At 42.1% G+C, this 20,676-nt stretch overlaps 3 long non-coding RNA genes across 4 annotated transcripts; 2 read left to right on the forward strand and 1 right to left on the reverse strand.

Annotated features, from left to right (window-relative positions):
• Window positions 1-4,218: 4,218 nt before the first annotated feature.
• Window positions 4,219-4,707, reverse strand: LOC132469062 (uncharacterized). The gene is made up of 2 exons (XR_009528322.1): window positions 4,612-4,707; window positions 4,219-4,334 (listed from the first exon to the last, which is right to left on the reverse strand). It is a non-coding gene; the product is annotated as an uncharacterized LOC132469062 (long non-coding RNA).
• A 1,623-nt stretch (window positions 4,708-6,330) lies between these two features.
• On the forward strand, window positions 6,331-10,022 carry LOC132469064 (uncharacterized). The gene is made up of 3 exons (XR_009528325.1): window positions 6,331-8,186; window positions 9,052-9,232; window positions 9,527-10,022. It is a non-coding gene; the product is annotated as an uncharacterized LOC132469064 (long non-coding RNA).
• A 903-nt stretch (window positions 10,023-10,925) lies between these two features.
• LOC132469060 (uncharacterized) lies at window positions 10,926-14,791 on the forward strand. Of its 2 annotated transcripts, XR_009528321.1 has the most exons (4): window positions 10,926-11,092; window positions 11,422-11,489; window positions 12,547-12,590; window positions 13,940-14,790. It is a non-coding gene; the product is annotated as an uncharacterized LOC132469060 (long non-coding RNA). The 2 variants fall into 2 exon arrangements; XR_009528320.1 differs by lacking the exon at window positions 10,926-11,092 and having other exon boundaries at window positions 11,100-11,489; window positions 13,940-14,791.
• Window positions 14,792-20,676: the final 5,885 nt, after the last annotated feature.

The raw sequence follows: 20,676 nt of genomic DNA on the forward strand, positions 1-20,676 counted from the left end.
GGACACCATGGTGGACACCGGTGGTCAGGGAAGCCGTCCGATTGAAGAAGGAGGCCTTCCGGGATATGATATCCTGGAGGACTCCTGACTCGGTTGCAGGGTACCGACAGGCTCGAAGGGCTGCAGCTGCTGCCATGTCGGAGGCTAAGCAGCGGGTGTCGGAGAAGTTCGGAGAGGCCATGGAGGACTTTTTCGGTCGGCACCAAAGTGTTTCTGGAAGACTGTCCGGCACCTCAGGAGGGGGAAACAGGGAACCATCCAACCTGTGTACAGTAAGGATGGGACTCTGTTGACCTCAACTGAGGAGGTTGTCGGACGTTGGAAGGAACACTTTGAGGAACTCCTGAATCCGAATAACACGCCCTCTATGTTGGAGGCAGAGCTCGAGGTTGATGGTGTTTCGTCGTCAATTTCCCTGGTGGAGGTCACTGAGATAGTCAAACATCTCCGCAGTGGCAAAGCCCCAGGGATTGATGAGATCCAGCCAGAAATGCTAAAGGCTCTGGGTGTTGAGGGGCTGTCATGGTTGACACTTCTATTCAACATCGCGTGGGAGTCGGGTACAGTGCCAAAGGAGTGGCAAACCGGGGTGGTGGTTCCCCTGTTCAAAAAGGGGGACCAGAGAGTGTGTGCCAATTACCGGGGTATCACACTTCTCAGCCTCCCTGGTAAAGTCTACTCCAAGGTGCTGGAAAGGAGGGTTCGGCCGATCGTCGAACCTCAGATTGAAGAGGAACAATGAGGTTTTCGCCCCGGACGTGGAACTACGGACCAGCTCTTCACTCTCGCAAGGATCCTGGAGGGGGCCTGGGAGTATGCCCATCCGGTCTACATGTGTTTTGCGGATCTGGAGAAAGGCGTATGACCGGGTCCCCCGGGAGAAACTGGGAGGTGCTGCGGGAGTATGGGGTAAGGGGGACTCTCCTCAGGGCCATCCAATCTCTGTAGAGCTGTGTTCGAGAGCTGTGTTCGCGTCCTCTGCAGTTTCGTTCTCAGTGGGTGCTGGTCTCCGCCAGGGCTGCGCCTTGTCACCAATCCTGTTTGTGATATACATGGACAGGATATCGAGGCGTAGTCGTGGTGGGGAGGGGTTGCAGTTCGGTGGTCTGAGGATCTCGTCACTGCTTTTTGCAGATGATGTGGTCCTCATTGGATCATCGGCCTGTGACCTTCAGCACTCACTGGATCGGCTGGCGGCCGAGTGTGAAGCGGCTGGGATGAGGATCAGCACCGCTAAATCTGAGGCCATGACTCTTAGCAGGAAACCGGTGGATTGCTTACTCCGGGTAGGAAATGAGTCCTTAGCCCAAGTGAAGGAGTTACCCAAGTACCTCTGGGTCTTGTTCGCGAGTGAGGGTACTATGGAGCGTTAGATTGGCCGGAGAATCGGAGCAGCGGGGGCGGTATTGCGTTCGCTTTACCGCACCGTTGTTACGAAAAGAGAGCTGAGCCGCAAGGCAAAGCTCTCGATCTACCGGTCGATCTTCGTTCCTATCCTCACCTATGGTCATGAGCGTTGGGTGATGACCGAAAGGACGAGATCGCGGGTACAAGCGGCCGAGATGAGTTTTCTCAGAAGGGTGGCAGGCGTCTCCCTTAGGGATAGGGTGAGAAGCTCAGCCATCCGTGAGGAACTCGGATTAGAGCCGCTGCTCCTTTACTTAGAAAGGAGTCAGCTGAGGTGGTTCGGGCATCTGGCAAGGATGCCCACTGGGCGCCTCCCTTGGGAGGTGTTTCAGGCACGTCCAGTGGGGAGGAGACCTCGGGGAAGACCCAGGACTAGGTGGAGAGATTATATCTCAACACTGGCCTGGGAACGCCTCGGGATCCCCCCGTCAGAGCTGGTCAATGTGGCCCGGGAAAGGGAAGTCTGGGGCCCCCTGCTTGAGCTGCTCCCCCCGCGACCCGACCCCGGATAAGGGGACGAAGATGAGATGATGATGAGTTCATATTGTTGTCAGTAGACATGACGGCTTGTTCTAATGCCTGTTCATACCGAATACACTTGCACTTATAATGCAGATTGTTATGCAAATTACTGGGAATGTTATAGCACTGGTTTAATACAGGTATTTGAATCATGTTGAATACCAGAGTATATGAGATATTTGAAACCAGAAATATGTGTACTGTTTGGTGCTGTTCGAAATGTTATTTTGTTTACTAGAAGCCACAAGTAAATGGTAGCCTCATCTGTTAACAATGCATAAGTTCATGTATGCCCATTCAGAAATGTTGTGACGTTAGGCATCTAAAAAAAAAGGGAGTGATGTAGTGTTTGCGACACTGCCGTATATGGTATTGGTCATGACGTATGTACATGAACGAGTCTGACATGTATTGCTATCCCGGAGATAAAGCATCAGTACTAATCATTGACATATTATAAAATGGACAACGGATTCCAAAATGGCGCCTATTCATTCCTATGTAAAATGCTCAATGGCGCAGGGCAACATCAAGGAGAGATATGCTTCCGCATCATGGGTCTCTAGCCACACCCTACTACATGACGTACGTTTGGCGTCAGTTTGGTTTGAAATGTGGTGGGGACAGAGACGCAATCTGGAATGCATCTTTAGAAGTGCTGGGGATGCACCTTATTTTTCTTTAGCGCAGGTCATGAAAGGTTCTGAAGACGGGATACCTGTGTAGCTTACTAATTAATAAGATTTTTACAAAAAAAATTATGTCTGACACGTTTTATGAAGAAAGCGTTTTCAAAAAGCATTGGACATGAATGACCCACAATGTTCTGCTCCATGATGCACTCAATGTTGACGTGACATGACATGAGCTATACCAAAATAAACAAAGAGGGGCTTATTACCTACGTGTTTAAGTTCAGAAGGGGCAAACGTATACACACAGCACTACAAATGTCAAGATCGAAAAAGCTAAAAATAATTATAGCTGAACGCTTTATATCACATCATGAGCTGGCTGTTCTCAATTCACAACACACATCCATCCAATCTACATGGCATTCTGACCAAAACCCATGCACTCCCTCCCCCACACACACACAATTATTCCATAATTCAAGCAAAGCGAATGACCAAAAGTGACTTTGAGTCAACAAGAGACTGACTCCACCGACTCCACTATCGTAATCTCCACCAGGCTATACCCAACACCGTAAGAACGCTAACACTGGATAATTTAAATTAGGCTACTTGGAGGCTATGGCTAGTAGTACTATTTCAAGTTCAAACAGCTGACCACATGAGGGCAAAAAACACAAAAGATCTCGCCAAAGTACCAGCAAATCTTAAGCAATAAATATCGCATCTTACCTTTATAAATGTGCCAGTGGTCTGCAGATGTATCCCGCTGTGTAGCCTGCGTGCCTGCTGCCTAACCACATCCATTTAGTTCAACAGGTTTTCGCTCTGACACTGTTCATCCATGGTAGGCCTACTAGCGGTCTGGTGCTTTTTACCTATGTATTCAGGCTAAAATTAATTGACTGTCTGATGCCTCATCATTGCATACCAGCCATAGAGTATTAGTATTAATATCTCATTCATTGTCCAAGTCAGGCTGGCACCTCATTCAAAAATAATCCACTACGGTGCCGCAGAGGGGACATCTAGTCACGACTGAAAAAAGGCGAGATAGCGATACAACCAGAGCCCGACATTCTCTGATCCTACCTAGTTAATTATACAGCAAAATGTCAAAAAGGAGTGGACAGGACATCAGAGCTTTTTTTAAAGCCAAGCAATTGAAGCCGACATGCACAGTAAGTGTGCTAGTGTCTTATGAGCTCAGCTAAATTAATATTTATTCTAGAAATATATTGTAATTATTGAGTTTTCTTTAGCTAGCTAGCCTCTACCAGCGCGACACACTGTTGGCTAGCATGCCTGGTGCTACTGGAGTGTTTTGCCCTATGTGCTTTAACGTTTAGCTTTCCTATTTAAATTAATTTTGAATTTACAACAGTACGAATGATTTATTTTATTTTCACTTCAATGACGTTTCGTTAGCAGTTTTCAGACTCCCCACTAGATGGTCGTAAATCATCCATATTATTAACAACCATGGTACCAGGCAACCGCACACTCCAAACCTATATTTTGTCAAAAACCAATTACAATATTGATAACATATACCACAACCAACATACCGTCATAGTGGTCATATCATTACAATAAAGGTTACAAGACTTGTTTGCACACCACATAAATCTCATAAAATAGAGGGCATAATCAATTGAGTTAACACATTTTTATTTATTTATAAGGAACAGGAACCAAGTGCATCAGAGCTTAATGAAAGGCAGGAACTGGTAGATGGCAATGAAGAGGTGAGTTGGCAGAAACAAGTTCCTAAAGGGAGAAAACACTGCATTTTAAAATAAATAAATAAGACAGAGCTAAATCAATTAAGTTATCAATCTTCTGTCTTTGTTTACATTTGATCAGGGAGAGGAACTAAGTCAATCAGAACTTAGTGAAGCTAATGTTGGCTATAGCTTCAACGTCAATGATAGAACTTAGAAACTATCAAGATAAATCGTTCGCTGCCCTCGGTCAAACTACGACAAAGGAGTTTGTACAGATTGTCATCATCATGAATAAATATAGATACGTTACGTTACGTTACCTCCTCCGGACCTCCTCTCCTCAAATGCATGAGGCTGCAACCGCAGCAGATTGTCCATGGAAGTGCGCAGCAAGCTGTCAGGTTCAGATTACACAGAAAGGAGCCGCCTACCGTACCACCCACCCCTCCCCCATTCTAGAACTACTCATCCAAATGTTATAATTGTTGCAAATTGTTGACGGCTGTGTGCCGTATCCAGATGGATTGGTTTGCATCTGTCTTGCATTAGAGAGATGCATTACATTATTTTTTTTTTTCTGGTGGGGACAAAATGAGTCTTTACGGAAACTGGTGGGGACGCGTCCCCGGCGTCCCCGGCGTAATCGACGCCTGTCACGTACCGGATGCCGAAATATTCTTGTTTTTTAGCATTGTTAGCATTGTAGCTTCATAAGCGAGAGGTCTGAGCGATAGCAGTCGCATTGTTTACCGACCAGGGAAGTAATCCCCCGATGATTCTCTATATGTTTAACAATTATTATTTTAGATTAGTTTTCCCCTTTTTGACTTTATAAGAAAAGCACCTTGTATATACCTTTTTGAATGTTAAAACAGAAATAATAATTACCACTCGTTTAATATATTTCTGTTTCTGAAACGAGAATCAAACGCCCAATATATACACAGACCCATCAGCTGGTGTACCCAGGGAACTCACAAGGCAAAGGAGTCTGAAATGACCCCACATGGTATCATGGACCTATTATGTGTGGGTGCAATAAATAAGACAGATATGATGGTGGCGGTGCCAGCTCCATGTCAGCTTTCAAAAACAAGTAATACTGAAACTGAATCTCAAACTTGATCCTGAAATGTATTTAACATGAAATATTGAACAGGGAGAGGGCTGTGGCCGCAATCGATGGAGGCAGTCAGGTGTGCAGGAAGACAACAACAGGAGTATGATGGACAGGGATCTGACATTGACAGGGAATTTTTTTATTTAAACATTCAGAGGAAATCAGGCCTACTGTAGGCCTATGTAAATAAGATTAAAGATGTCTAGGATAGTATAAATGACTTTGCTTTTGATGGAGGCATAATGTTATATTAATAAAAAGCATTTTATAGATGGGCACCTTTCAGGCCACTTAAGCACACCTTACATGCATAATTAATAAAATTAAAAACACTTGGGTGGAGCATGTTTGTCACTTATGTGAAAGAGCTGGAAAGAGCTGGAGTAACGGAATAAGATGCAGCAGGGCAGGGCGCTGAGAGGTGATGCATGAGGCATGATGGTGGCACGGCAGACAAGTACAGGAGCATGATGGACTGGTATCTGATGAGGAAACAAAGATTTTCTAACTTAAGATAAAACATACTCTGAAGTTTCCAGTTTCTGCAAACAGAAGAGAAGGGGTTTAGTTAAGGCTTTGTATCATTAATAAGATAGACTGTGACAAACAATCAATAACAAACAAAAAGATAAAACTAAGTCTTAGTTTAAAGTAGGGCCCGACCGATTTATCGGCCTGCCGATTTAATCGGCCGATTATAGCCTTTTTGAAAATAATCGGCATCGGCCAAAAAGACGCCGATTACAACCGATTTATTTATTTATTTATTTATTTATTTTTTATTATAAATGTTATTGCGATTAGTATCCTGCATATTGCGCTCCTACTCGCCTTGCTAACTAACAACTTTAGCTGGAGTAAAAAAGAGGAGATTGAATTTTACCGTACAACATGAAAGCACGCTCGCTCAGGCCAACACAGTCTCACTCCGAGAACGTCAAATACCGACTGTTGGCAAAGGCCCTTTAGCGTCGGTGACTGACGTGAAAGGGACCCTTTTTATTCGCTCTGTGACGTTAAAGGTACCCTTCGGCGTCTTCTGCATACGGAATGGGGGGTGCCTCACTACGTCTCTAATAGACGATGTGAGCATCTTTCCTATTGGATAGTTTTTTAGGATATTCTTCTGTGAAAATGGCGGACATACTTTTTATCCTGGGTGGAAAATATGATATTTTAGAATAGTTACACCATTAAAAGTGTTTATGTAAACATTTTTACCGAGAAATGTGCCTTTTACTTTCATAATCGTCGTTCGGCGAATGTGAAGGATGTTTGGTTTGATAGATATGACGAAGAATATTTCATCGGGCGATAATGGCCGGCGTACAGGCATCCCGGGCTCACGAAAATAGGTGACACTGTCACGTTATTTAATCTATTGAAACGTGATCAGGTACACGTATTTTCTAAATGTTCGTGTCAAAAAGCACAATTTTCAAACTCATGCATATCAATTGGAAGTATTTGTCGTGATTTGTCACTAAGCACGACTTCCATCTAAGGTTCTGTCCGGGAGCTTTCTCCCTATTGTCCCTTAAGGAGCTCCGTACAGAACATTTATTGTTAAAAATTGTCTGTGATAACTAAGAATATGACAGCTTTTGGCCACCCGTTTCTACTTAAAATTGTCTGTGATAATATGACAGCGTTTGGCCACCCGTTTCTACTTTCACCTTTGATTCTGAGATATGTGATAATTCACGGATATATTAAATGCAGGTGCGCTGCTCTGTAGGCAAACCGCGATGGAAAAAAGGGTAGATGCTTCATCGGAAAATATGGTATTTTAGCATAGTTACGCCATTAAAAGTGTTTATGTAAACATTTTTTTGCGAGAAATGTGCATTTTACGAATGTGCGAATATGAAGGATGTTTTGTTTGATAGTTATGGCGAAGAATATTTCAGTCGTCTCCACATAATGATTACAACATGGTTGCTATGATGGTTGCTACGGACGCTGAAACCAGCAGCTCGCAAGCCGTTTAAATCATGGGTATAAAACCATTGTCTTTGCTGGTTATGTAAGGGATAATGTATAGAACAATTATTGCCTTCAGGCGATAACGGCTTATTTTAGATAATGACCGGCGACGCTCATTACACGGATACTTGCCTAAACGAAATACTAACTTCACATGGTGTGTCTTTTTACTATTAATTTGTTACCAGCATTCGTAGTATCCAAACAAATCCTTCGTTTACCTTGACAGCGGTCAATTATACTTGGCAACGATGAATTATCAAATATAATTCACGCCGGAAGTTGTGAAGGGTGAACCGAGCGTTCCACGGCATTGAAAAGACCCGTGTAATAAGATATTTTATGTAACCTTATAATAATGTTCTCCTATTGAACAACATTATGGCGTCTTCTTTCTTGGGATTTCCTGTGAGCACCTGCTCCGGTCACACATGTATTAACCCGACATCGGCTCTAATAGACGCTATCTGTCCTACTTGATAGTTATAAGAACGATGTTTATGGCTAGACAGATGTTTCAATGACGTCAGGTTGCTAGGGACGGGCTGAAAGACGCCGTGGGCACCTGTCCCATTGGAAGTCAGAGGACCTGTCCCGGTAGTAGTGTAATGTCCGTTTTTAGGTTTTTACCCTAACGATGATTTAAAAAAAATATCTGTGACGCTTCTTGCCCTTAACACAGCATTGTATCCTTGTTAATTACACAAGCCAATGTTACGTACATCTTTTTCCGGATTTTCCGACCGTCGTCCTTGGCGGAAGTTGCAGTTTTCGCGCTACCAACCTCAGGTAAGAACTCGCATTGAATGGTTAAGAGACTAAAAATAAGAAGTAGGACTAAAAACGACGCCACAAAGGTTGATAGTATCAGCCCAAATGAAGTGGATAGCCCGTTTAGAACTGTACAGTAGCAATTTTATTTGACAGATTTATTTAAGACACTACACTGTCATAAATGTGCACAGACGTATTTTAGCCAGCTAGTAGCCTATCCGAGCCCTACAGCCAGCTAGTAGGGCTACAGGATGAAAAAGGCTGCGTCTTTAAATGTAATCTTTATTTTGGTGTACATTTATTTGAAGAGCCTTGCATAAACTATATTGACCGTTGCTATGAACAAGAAACATGTTTCCTAAATGTTTAAATCATGTCACGATGTAATCTTGAATGTGGTGTGTGATGGTTACCTTGCATCAATGACTGAGATGTGCTTTGATTTCCTATGCATCAAAATAGACATTGCATACACAACTGGATTTGTTTTGTTATATTTGCAATTTCATTTTAATAAAATAAAAAGTCCATAGGGTAATCCTGTTTGCCATTTGGCTAATTATATGGTCAGCAATATGTTATGATGGTATTGATACCATTGTTGCCTTTTCCCACTGGCAGCCCTTACAGTAGCCTACATCCAGATGGGATACTTAACCTAATTGCCATTTGTCTTTGAATGTATATTTACAATGTGCATCAATAAATTAAAAACATTTTAACTGGTGAATACTTTATACTATGACAAGTATTGACTGCATATTATAGCTTCTATCACTCCAATTGCAATAGGACCAATATATATGAATGAAACAACGTACCACTTGTAGTATTTTATACTGTAATGAACTGACAGCAAACATTTCACCATCATTTGCAGAATGACAAAGCCAAAAACGAGGCTGTGCCCTTCCTGCCAGACCCCAAATATGCTGAGGAGGAAGACCTGTGCAAATTGTGTCTGCCCTCTTCAGCAGAGTGGCAAAGATTTGCAAAGTTGGGCAAAGTCTGTGAAGGCCAACAAAAACGCACACAGGACCTTGGAGTCGGCCCATGTATCGGTGAGTTTTAATCCCTTCAATGTAACAAGGGGTTTGCCCTCTTAAACATTTACATAATGATAATTCTTTGATCAAAAACTACCTTTAGCGTTGTAACAAATCATGGTTATTTCTTTATCATTGATTCATATGCTACTAAAAATAATGTTCATAATATCTAAATATTTTGTGACTGAATGCATAAAGCTTCGCTGCTAAGAGCTGAGCATGAAGTTGACGCTTTTGTTTTGGTGTTATACTTATTAGTCAAGTCACTGTGTAATTCCATATACTTCTTCATCCTATACCTTGCAGGTGAATAAACTAAATGCTCTTGGGTTCTGCCCTTTGTTATTTGTGGGACGACATGGCCGAAAAGGAGAATTCAACGGGGACATGCTTCACCATATCCCGGTCAATGATGAGGTGGTGCGGGAAATCCTGAAAAAAATGGGCAAGCTTTATGAGCACCTGCTGAAGAGTAAGATCATCTTAGTTCAAAATGATTACATTATACTTTTTTATCCCATAGTGTATTGTTTAATAGGTGCTGTTTCATTACATTCATCTAATATAAATATACTCCAGTACATACTGTCTATACATCTTTATATAGGGATGGGCGCGAGTAATCGATTCGAGGACAAACAAGGAAAAAAATGGTACTCTGTAGACTGTAAAGGTGCAACATGTTTTTTTCCATGTGTATAATACAGCTCAAATGTCTGTCCACTAGCCTCACATGTTGTTTTAATTTAAAAAAAAATACCTGTCTAGACGTTAAGCGTAGTGGTTTTTCCTCGCCTGTCTCACCAACAGAAACACTCTCACTCTTTCCTTTTATATTTTACTTTCTAAAAATTCTATTTGCACTGATCACTTGAGTCTTGGAATACACTAAACGTGCCCATCCCTAAAATATAAGTGTTACATCTAGCCCATTGCAGCATTGAAACCTCATATACCACCTCATCTATTTGAGCTTTTAAGAGTAAATCCGCTGCTGTAGGATGTCTTCAAACTACTTACTATTATTTTTCCTTGGAAGTGATTTATTTATTTATCTAAATATTGTATTGGCAGAGCTGCATCTCCGCCAGGGCACATCAACAGCTGTGCCTGGGCCAATGGCGGACAGTGCTCGGTCTGGAGCAGGGCCAGGACCAGGACCATCCTTCACCCCCTCTCAGCCTCCTCCCCCTCCACCCTTCACCCCCTCTCAGCCTCCTCCCCCTCCAACCTTCACCCCCTCTCAGCCTCCTCCCCCTCCACCCTTCACCCCCTCTCAGCCTCCTCCCCCTCCAACCTTCACCCCCTCTCAGCCTCCTCCCCCTCCAACCTTCACCCCCTCTCAGCCTTCTTTTCCTCCACCCTTCACCCCCTCTCAGCCACCTCCACCCTTCACCCCCTCTCAGCCTCCTCCACCCTTCACCCCCTCTCAGCCTTCTCCCCCTCCACCCTTCACCCCCTCTCAGCCTTCTCCCCCTCCACCCTTCACCCCCTCTCAGCCTCCTCCCCCTCCAACCTTCACCCCCTCTCAGCCTTATTTTCCTCCACCCTTCACCCCCTCTCAGCCACCTCCAGCCTTCACCCCCTCTCAGCCTCCTCCAACCTTCACCCCCTCTCAGCCTCCTCCCCCTCCAACCTTCACCCCCTCTCAGCCTCCTCCCCCTCCAACCTTCACCCCCTCTCAGCCTCCTCCCCCTCCACCCTTCACCCCCTCTCAGCCTCCTCCCCCTCCACCCTTCACCCCCTCTCAGCCTTCTCCCCCTCCACCCTTCAACCCCTCTCAGCCTCCTCCCCCTCTATCCTTCACCCCTTCTCAGCCTTCTCCCCCTCCACCCTTCAACCCCTCTCAGCCTTCTCTCCCACTGGTGAAAGGTTTGATTCACTCTCTTCTTCATGTCTAATAACCTAGCTATAACAAATGCACACACAAAAAAAAAAAATGAAATTGAATATTGTCAAGATGCTTGAAATGTTTTAATATTCATGTATGTATATGATTATGTATGTATATATATATATATATGTATATGTATGTATATATATGTATATGTATATATATATAACATAGTATAGTATTATTTTAAACCGTTTAACCGGTAGAAGTCAACTACCCAAAAATGAAATTGTTAGAGCTGCTGCTTTAGAACTCTTAATACTTGGGTGTCTAATTCGTTTTGTACTTTTTTCTTTTTTTTCTTTAGAATGCCGCAAACACAGGACACAGAAGGTGTTCCTGTATGATAGGATTTTAAGAAAAAGAGTTGCAAATGTAAGTATGTTCTGCTTTCTTCCTCTGGGTGTTCTAGTAAAATACAATGGGAAAACATTTAAGGTTCACAATCGATTTATTTTTCATTCTACAACACAGTGTTATCTGAGGATTATATAAGAAAACGCAAATTGTAGTCCTTTGATGTTTCAAAACACAAAGAATAATTGTGCAGTGAAGGGCTACCCGACTAAGAATTTAACTCGTCGGATCTGATTCGTCATGTCTTTCCTATCGTCAACTGAGTTTCAAATCATGACGATTTTTTTATCACTCAATCAAGGCCTCTACTCATGATCAACGGTAATACTTCTGATAAAGCACTGGCTGTCCAATTGTTTTTATATGGAGAGGGCAGCCTTCAGCAGGCTTTCAGGCTGAAAGGATAATGAGGCAGCCCAACAATCAGTTGATTCTTTCAGTTTCCCCAATATTAATTTTACATTGGGGCTGCCCCTCTGTGATTTTTGCACCCAAGCTGATTGATTGGATTGGTTTGTAAGAGAAAATTGGTTTGTAAGGAGAGGAGCAGTGCAGAGTTCTCTTTTATCTATGTGCGCTGTAGTCGCCTCTACATATTTACACGATCAACACACCTAAAAGGCAAAGATACGACAAAATAGATGAGTCGTCACCAGCACTTGCAACATGTAAGCTACAGCTGTTGATTACACTTCCATTAAATGCTAGTGAACCTCTCTAAAATAAAGTCACTGAAATGGTGAACATAAGCATAAGCAGAGTGCAGGGCTTGTCCTATTGTAGTTTTAGCTCTTAATATTTATCACTAGGCTGGATGGCTTATCTGATGTGTTTTTTTTTACTTGTGCGTGTCGCAGAACACAAACACTCTCATGTTAATCTATGCAGCTGTCTACCAACACCATCGGGCGTGTTTTTTCAGCTTTGCTCTCATAGGTGGTTTTTGGAAATGGATGAATTATAAAATACATTAAGCAATTTCATACTACAGATATATTTGACAAATGCTTCTTTCCCTCATAACTACTGCATGTTATTTCTTAATTATAATTTGTTCTAATGTCATTCCTTTTAGGGAAGAGCAGAAGTGAAAGTGAGGTGGCAATCATGCACAAAATGGTAAGTTCTTCCTAAATTACAACAAACAACTTAAGTTGCATCCATGGCACTGAGCATCACATCACAATGCAGTTATGGACAGCATGCAACATATACAGATAATGACAGGACAAACACAACAAGATAGCATGCAGACGAAGTGAATTATCTGGGTGTTTTGTTAAGGGCTGTTATGGCTGCAGGTACCAGGCTGTTGCCATAGTGAGCCCTCCTGTGGGCGGCTATTGACCGGTGACCATCCGTCAAGTCTCTCAGCCCCGATGGCCCGATTCCATTGCTCTATAATCGTTTCACACAGTGACCATCGGAACACACAAAATGATTGCCTAGTTTGACACCGGCATAATTGCACACAAACACTTGAATTGCTTTTAAGATGCACTATAGCATGATAAACTAACATGCAAAACATGTTTTATAAGCAAATTGGAGACAAAAAGTGTTATGTCTGAATCAAGCTCTTCCGTTAAAGGGGACTAAAGGCGCGTTCACTCTCCTGGTGATAACGAGACGGCTCGCCAGTGATGACGCTCACGCTTACGCGTGTTCCCGACAGCGACAGTTCATGTGCACTTGGGAAACAGCCGGTTGGGAATCTAAAAGTTCTTCACAGAAGGTTTTTTTTATCCGATAAAGAGACAGTCAGAACTGAACAGAACTTAGTAGGATCAGTTTCAAGTTTGCATTTTTATTATTATTATTATTATTATGCTTTGTTTCCTTGATGTCTATCACCTACTATCCTTTTGCTTTTATTTATGAGAAGCACATACAGTATTGCCACTGTATGGAACACCTCCCCTTATCCTAGAGCTGGTTTACCAGTACACAACATTTAAAACTGAGCAAATTCATGCCAACAGACGTTACAACGTCAATCAATAGTAAAGTATTGGATATGAAGGTTGATTCTTTTATATTGAGTAAAACGTTCAAGTTCCGCCATTTTTATGCGCGTCACTTATCAACCATATGTCACCAACTGGGCAACTCTGTTAACAAAACTTGGCCCCAGTGATTTGAACACACCAATATCATACCACCAGGTGTGAGTGTGATTAGCCATTACAATCATTTTTCGAAAATGTGACGCTTCTGACATCACAGGTGGGCGTGTCCACCTAGATGTGTGCTGGATAGATCAGTCTACCAGCCTACCAAGTGGACTGTAGCAAACGTTGCTCATCTATCCGTCACACAGCTAGGTGGACACGCCCACCTGTTATGTCAGAAGACGCAGATTTTCAAAACGGCTTGTAACGGCTAATCACACTCACACCTGGTGGTATGAAATATCCCCTTTAAACTTTCATTCCTGTAAATGTGTTTGCTCTTTCATTTTCTGGCAGTGGCAAGGCCTGGAAGGACACGTGGGAGCCAGCTGAGCAGTATCAACAGAAATAAAGTCCTGTTTAGTTCTCACCTGTATATGTTTCAATATGTTATATGTTAATTCTGCCGTTGGAATAACACACACACACACACACACACACACACACACACACACCAAAATAATGTTCAATAAAATATGTTTTATGGTATGTTTGTTGTCTTTTTAAATAATTTTTGGATTTTTTTCTTTGATAATGGCGGACAGTTTTTATTCTTGGTGGAAAATATGATATTGTAGTGCCAGAGGAAAGGCAGAACGTAGGCAACGTAATAAGAACCGTTTTAATCCAGAAAACAAAGCAGAACAGTGGGTCTGTTCGAAACCACCTACTTGCTTCATACTCTTACTAACTATGACGTCAAATTGAGTAAGTAGAACGTAGTAAGCGAGTTTTAGGTAAGCGAGTAGTATCCGAATGTCTTCTACTTCCGGAAAGATTTTGTGTAAGCATCGCTAGCTTACTAGACGTACTCAACCGCCCCAGAAGGCACTGCGTCTATTCAGAAGAACAATGGAAGCAATGGCGCTAAACGGGGAGCCGCAGCAGCAGAGCCCACAGCTATACATTCTATATTAACTGGCAATCTAGCATTAGGACAAAGAAGAGGAAACGCGGGAAAATCTGACAATAGACAAGAAAAAATAATAATAATTAATCATAATTAATAAATGTTTTTTTTAATAATTGTTTTTAACATATCACCGCAAATCCTTAGGTTGAAGATGTACTGTGACGTGTAAATGTGACGTTTATATATTTATTCATAATATTTATTAACGGCGCCCGGCCGGTAGGTTATTGACACGTCATTTGACACGTCATTTGACACGTCATTTGATTCACGTCATCTGAGGTGGTTAAGTAAGAACGGTCTTCCGAACGTCGATTACTCAAATGGATTACTCAATCATTATTTAAGGATTCGAGTAGTAAGCCAAGTATTGAGTAGATAGTAAGTAGTAATTAGTAAGTCATTTCGAACAGACCCAATCACTCTCGGTACATGGCCAGAAGAACAAGTGCAACCGTATAAACCTTCCCCCTAGACCCCGTGACCAACACATTCTCACTCCGAGCGCGTCGATTTTTGACGAACGGTCAGTGATTTTGGCTTCAGCTTCTTACGCATTGAAAATATCGCAAATACGAATTCGTTCTCAGCCTATGTTTTGCCATTTATTTACCGTGTTAATATGGCAGAATAAAGAAAAAATTCATGCATTATCATTCAACTTGAACATGTGTTTTTACAGTATGGAGTAGTGGAGGGATGACGTGTGTTGGCCAACCCGGAAGTGAGCGTCGCCCGGGGTTCCCTTGACAAAAAGCCAACGGGTTTTTCCATTGGATTTTGGAAGATTGCAGACAATTTTGCATATTTGAAGCACCTCCTCAAAAACTAGAAAATAAATAAATAAATACATAAGAATAACGGTGCTCAAAATATTGAAATGTAAACCAATGCATTCTGAGTGGGAGTGTTTCTCCGATTTTTCCATGCTACACAGAACGAAATGTAAACCCATGCAAATAAAGGCTCCATGGTCATAATAATTTAATTATAATTAATCTCCTGAGTGTGTAAGGTATGTATTCTATTTTTTTCCAATGGGGCTGCGTTCACGTCACTTAATTGTCATGGTTGCTATGGTGGTTGCTCGCCCCCTCCCCCCCTGATTACGTTTTATTGAACATATTGTAATGACCTCGCCGGTGACATAACGATGTCGAGTCATTAGTAATTGAAGGAACTTTTAATGAACCAAAACCAGGTCACTGAAACCCGTAACCAACGGCAGAAATCCCACCCAAAACAAACCCCGGTTACCCCGGCAACCCCCAACACGGTCTCACTCATGTGCAGGCCCCCACCCTCGTGTTCTTCCAAGGCCCTCCCCCAGCTGACCTAATGATTCGCCCCCACACTGATTGACAAGAAGAACATTACAATGAATACATGCACACAGAACAACTGGCATAACGGACAACGAAATACAATGCAACACATAACACACAAACTATTTAACTGTCCCAGGGTCGCTACAATATCGTAAATACGAATTCGTTCTCAGCCTATTTTTGCCATTTATTTACCGTGTTACTATGGCAGAATAAAGAATAAATTAATGCATTATCATTCATCTTGAACATGTGTTTTTACAGTATAGAGTGGTGGAGAGGGATGACGTATGTTGGCAAACCCGGAAGTGAGCGTCGCCCTCGGTTCCCTTGACAAAAAGCCAACGGGTTTTCCATTGGATTTTGGATTATTGCAGAAAAATCCTCAACTCCTCAAAAACGGAAAATAAATAAATAAATAAAAATAACCGTGCTCCAAAGAACGAAGTGTAAACCAATGCATTCTGAATGGGAGTGTTTCTCCGATTTTTCCATGCTACACAACGAAATGTAAACCCATGCAAATAAAGACTTCATGGTCATAATAATTTAAATATCATTAATCTACTACTGAGTGTGTAGGGAGGTAGGCTATTCTATTTTTTTCAACGGGGCTGAATCCAGTCACTTGACCGTCATGGTTGCTATGGTGGTTGCTATCGACACCGCCCCCTCTAATACTCGTGGCTCACGCGGCAAAGGAGCTGCCGTAAATTGGGTTGTTTTTGTCGTAAACTAGGGTCCGATGGTTGAAAAATAGACAGATATTCCAAGGTATCCTTAAAAGGCCGCTTGGATGTATTTATTTTCTGCAGTTTAGACTTTTTCTATAACAAATTTTTGAAAGCAAAACACAAAGCTCATTGATTTAACGAGGGAGGGTTATTTGAAACAATTTATTCAATAAATATTTGTGAGAGGTCATTCCTTCTCCTGATTTTACTTCCTATTTATGTCTAGGGTAAACCCCTACTGTCCACAAGCATCCCCCCCTCCCCATATGGATTTGGAGAATTGTTGCCACGTCCCAGTGGTGGAGGTATCATATATATATGAAAGAGGGCATTCAATTATAGCCTACAATGATCAATTAGGAGGCCGAAGCCTTAAAGGAAGTGATGCAATAGGTGACTGAGTCGACAACATTTAAGTAAGCTGCATATGTATAGGGTCTCTTATATATCAAAGAGGGTCTCAAAGGACGCATACGCTTCAACCTGTGGCTCCAGCACTACAGGAAATTACTCAGCAAGTGCTCCATCTCGTTGCAACTCACCCAGCGGCTCGCTTGCAAGATTTTGGCCTGAAGTTCTTCCCAGACCTACACCCTAGCCATCCAACATGCATATCTGAGAATCAGGCCTCTCTTTAATAATGACAAAAAGTTATGAGAGAAACACACATTAACTTTTTGTTATCTCATAAGCGGCGTGGTGCCGGCTCCTTTTGACCTTTTGACCCCCGACTTCAAAAACGTGGCCACAGGCCAGCTGTGTCTACACACCTTTAGCCACAAATGTACACCTCCATCCCACAAAAAATGGGGACTAGAAACTAACCTCTGTCTTATGTATATTTACTGTACTGTTGGAGGTCACGCCGCTTTGCCGACCTTTTCGAGATAGCTAGGGATGCTAAAATGTTTACACACATTTCCCGGGGCCCCGTGAACGACATATCCGAGATTTGGAGTTCTAGCCCTTAGAGAAAAAAAGTTTTCCCAAATGGAGTATCATTTGGACAAAGCCCCTCAGAAGTGTAGCCTGCAAGACCTAATGGTTCAGAATGTGGTGGAAAAACAGTTTTTGAGATAGGAAGGTCCTACCGCCCTGAAATTTTAATACCTTATTCTAGGGCCTAACTGGGACCTCCGCACCGAAACTTGGCCCGTTCGGACCCCGAGGGCAGGAAGGGGGGGGCCTGCCCTCGGGGTCTGACCGGGCCAAGTTTCGGGCAGGAAAGGCCCCCCCTTCCTGCCCTCGGGGTCCGACCGACCACCAATACCATATTTTCCGATGAAGCATCTACCCTTTTTTCCATCGCGGTTTGCCTACAGAGCAGCGCACCTGCATTTAATATATCCGTGAATTATCACATATCTCAGAATCAAAGGTGAAAGTAGAAACGGGTGGCCAAACGCTGTCATATTATCACAGACAATTTTAAGTAGAAACGGGTGGCCAAAAGCTGTCATATTCTTAGTTATCACAGACAATTTTTAACAATAAATGTTCTGTACGGAGCTCCTTAAGGGACAATAGGGAGAAAGCTCCCGGACAGAACCTTAGATGGAAGTCGTGCTTAGTGACAAATCACGACAAATACTTCCAATTGATATGCATGAGTTTGAAAATTGTGCTTTTTGACACGAACATTTAGAAAATACGTGTACCTGATCACGTTTCAATAGATTAAATAACGTGACAGTGTCACCTATTTTCGTGAGCCCGGGATGCCTGTACGCCGGCCATTATCGCCCGATGAAATATTCTTCGTCATATCTATCAAACCAAACATCCTTCACATTCGCCGAACGACGATTATGAAAGTAAAAGGCACATTTCTCGGTAAAAATGTTTACATAAACACTTTTAATGGTGTAACTATTCTAAAATATCATATTTTCCACCCAGGATAAAAAGTATGTCCGCCATTTTCACAGAAGAATATCCTAAAAAACTATCCAATAGGAAAGATGCTCACATCGTCTATTAGAGACGTAGTGAGGCACCCCCCATTCCGTATGCAGAAGACGCCGAAGGGTACCTTTAACGTCACAGAGCGAATAAAAAGGGTCCCTTTCACGTCAGTCACCGACGCTAAAGGGCCTTTGCCAACAGTCGGTATTTGACGTTCTCGGAGTGAGACTGTGTTGCTCAGGCAGCTGCGCGCTCACCTCACCAATGTACACAAGACGCGTTGTTTGAGCATGTTGTGCCTGTTTTTCTTTAGGTCCCAGGCCATGTTAATGTTATACTGTAGACTCTAACGGTGAGACCATACTGCTCAGCACGCACGTGTTAGTCACTGCTCACGAGCGCAGCACATTGGGAGTTAGTTATTTATTTTACATTTTACTTTACACTCATTTTTGACTGTAAATGTATTCTAAAACACTCAAAGGTTCTGCATTCAATTCACATATTCGTCAAAAGTGTTTAAAGTATATTTAAGGTATCAAAAACTACGTTTTATATATTGTTGTTTTTTTTTTGTTTGTTTTTTTAAATCGGCCGATTAAATCGTAATCGTAATTTTTCTCTGAAAATAATCGGCATCGGCACTCAAAAATCAATATCGGTCGGGCCCTAGTTTAAAGCCCACTCACCACGTCAAGGTGCAGGTCAAGAGTGGGAACATAGAACAAAGACTCACATCACAAACTCAGACAGTCACAACATGAAAAAAACACAAATACATGAAACATGTACAAAACTACGAGACCATAGACCCACATCACAAACTCAGACAGTCACAACATGTAAAAAACATATAAATACATGAAACATTTACATAAATACGAGACCATAAGATATGTTTGGGTTTCTCTTGTTAAAAAAACATTAAGACACAAAACATTAAGAAAAGAAGGGAAGAAAATGAAAGTAATAATAGATAAAGCTAAACTCAGTTAGTGATGGGCATACATTTAAATGTACAAAAATTATAGAGGTCATTGATCGGATGTGCTGTTCAAAAAGAAATGCACTATTAAACTATGCCTTGTGCTCCGTTATGCAAGTGTAGCCGGCGCGGTCTGCATGTCGCCGACTCGACTACTGCGTTGTGTTCCGGTGCACTGAAGACAGGACGCTGACGTTCTTTTATGGCGCTTTATTCTGTACAATTTCAACGGAAAAAAAAGATTCAGGACTCTATCTTCATGACTTGAACAATCCAGTGGAACGCAAACTGAGAACTAATAGTTTTTCAAAACCCGAAAATAAAATACAAGAAAACATTTCAATAAACACATTCGAAACCTGGTATTGGGAGTAGGTTACATACCTGTACAATTTCAACGGCTTGAACAAGCCTAACACAAGAAAAAGGACAACTGAAACATTTGGGCTATACTACACGAAGATAGAGTGGCTAGCGCAAACCACGAGGTTAGCTACGTTAACAATGTAAAGCTCACAAAACATAAATGTTCTCGACAAAACATGAAAAAATTTAAGTGCACTCATCCTAAAATACATATGCAAGTTACCATATGCACTAAAACTAAAGTTAGAACAGGTATATATATAAAGTTTGCATTGCAGTGCTGTCGACACGTAGGCTACCTCTCTCAATCCAGTGGAACGCTAACTTCGAAAGGAACGCAAAAATCCAGCATATAGCCACCACTATCCAATAGAGGGCGCAGTTACACAACAAATAAATCTCCCAATGCCTAAAAACTATCATGAACAATACAAGATTTTGGTGAAATAAAACTCACCTAACCACAACATATAAACTGAAAGGATACAAAAATATTTGTCATTCTTTAATCTGTTACACAAGCTCCAAGTCTACAATTGAACAATGTATTTTTTCAGTTTTGAGTGCTTTGTTCCAACTTGTGTGCATGCGTCATGCATGCTCCAAGTGTCACACTGCTTAAGAAACAGATTCCTTCCAACTAACTATTTACGAAAAATGCAATCAATAACTTATGTACAAATAAATGGTTACATTTCAACCAGCAACGAAGTTGGAGTGGCCTACACACATAAATAATTAATACACTGTGGTGGTTAACATAATTCACCCACGGAACTATGGGTGGGGGGCGTGTTTAGCAC

Source organism: Gadus macrocephalus, chromosome 12 (genome assembly GCF_031168955.1).
Source record: "Gadus macrocephalus chromosome 12, ASM3116895v1".
Taxonomy (NCBI): Eukaryota; Metazoa; Chordata; class Actinopteri; order Gadiformes; family Gadidae; genus Gadus; species Gadus macrocephalus.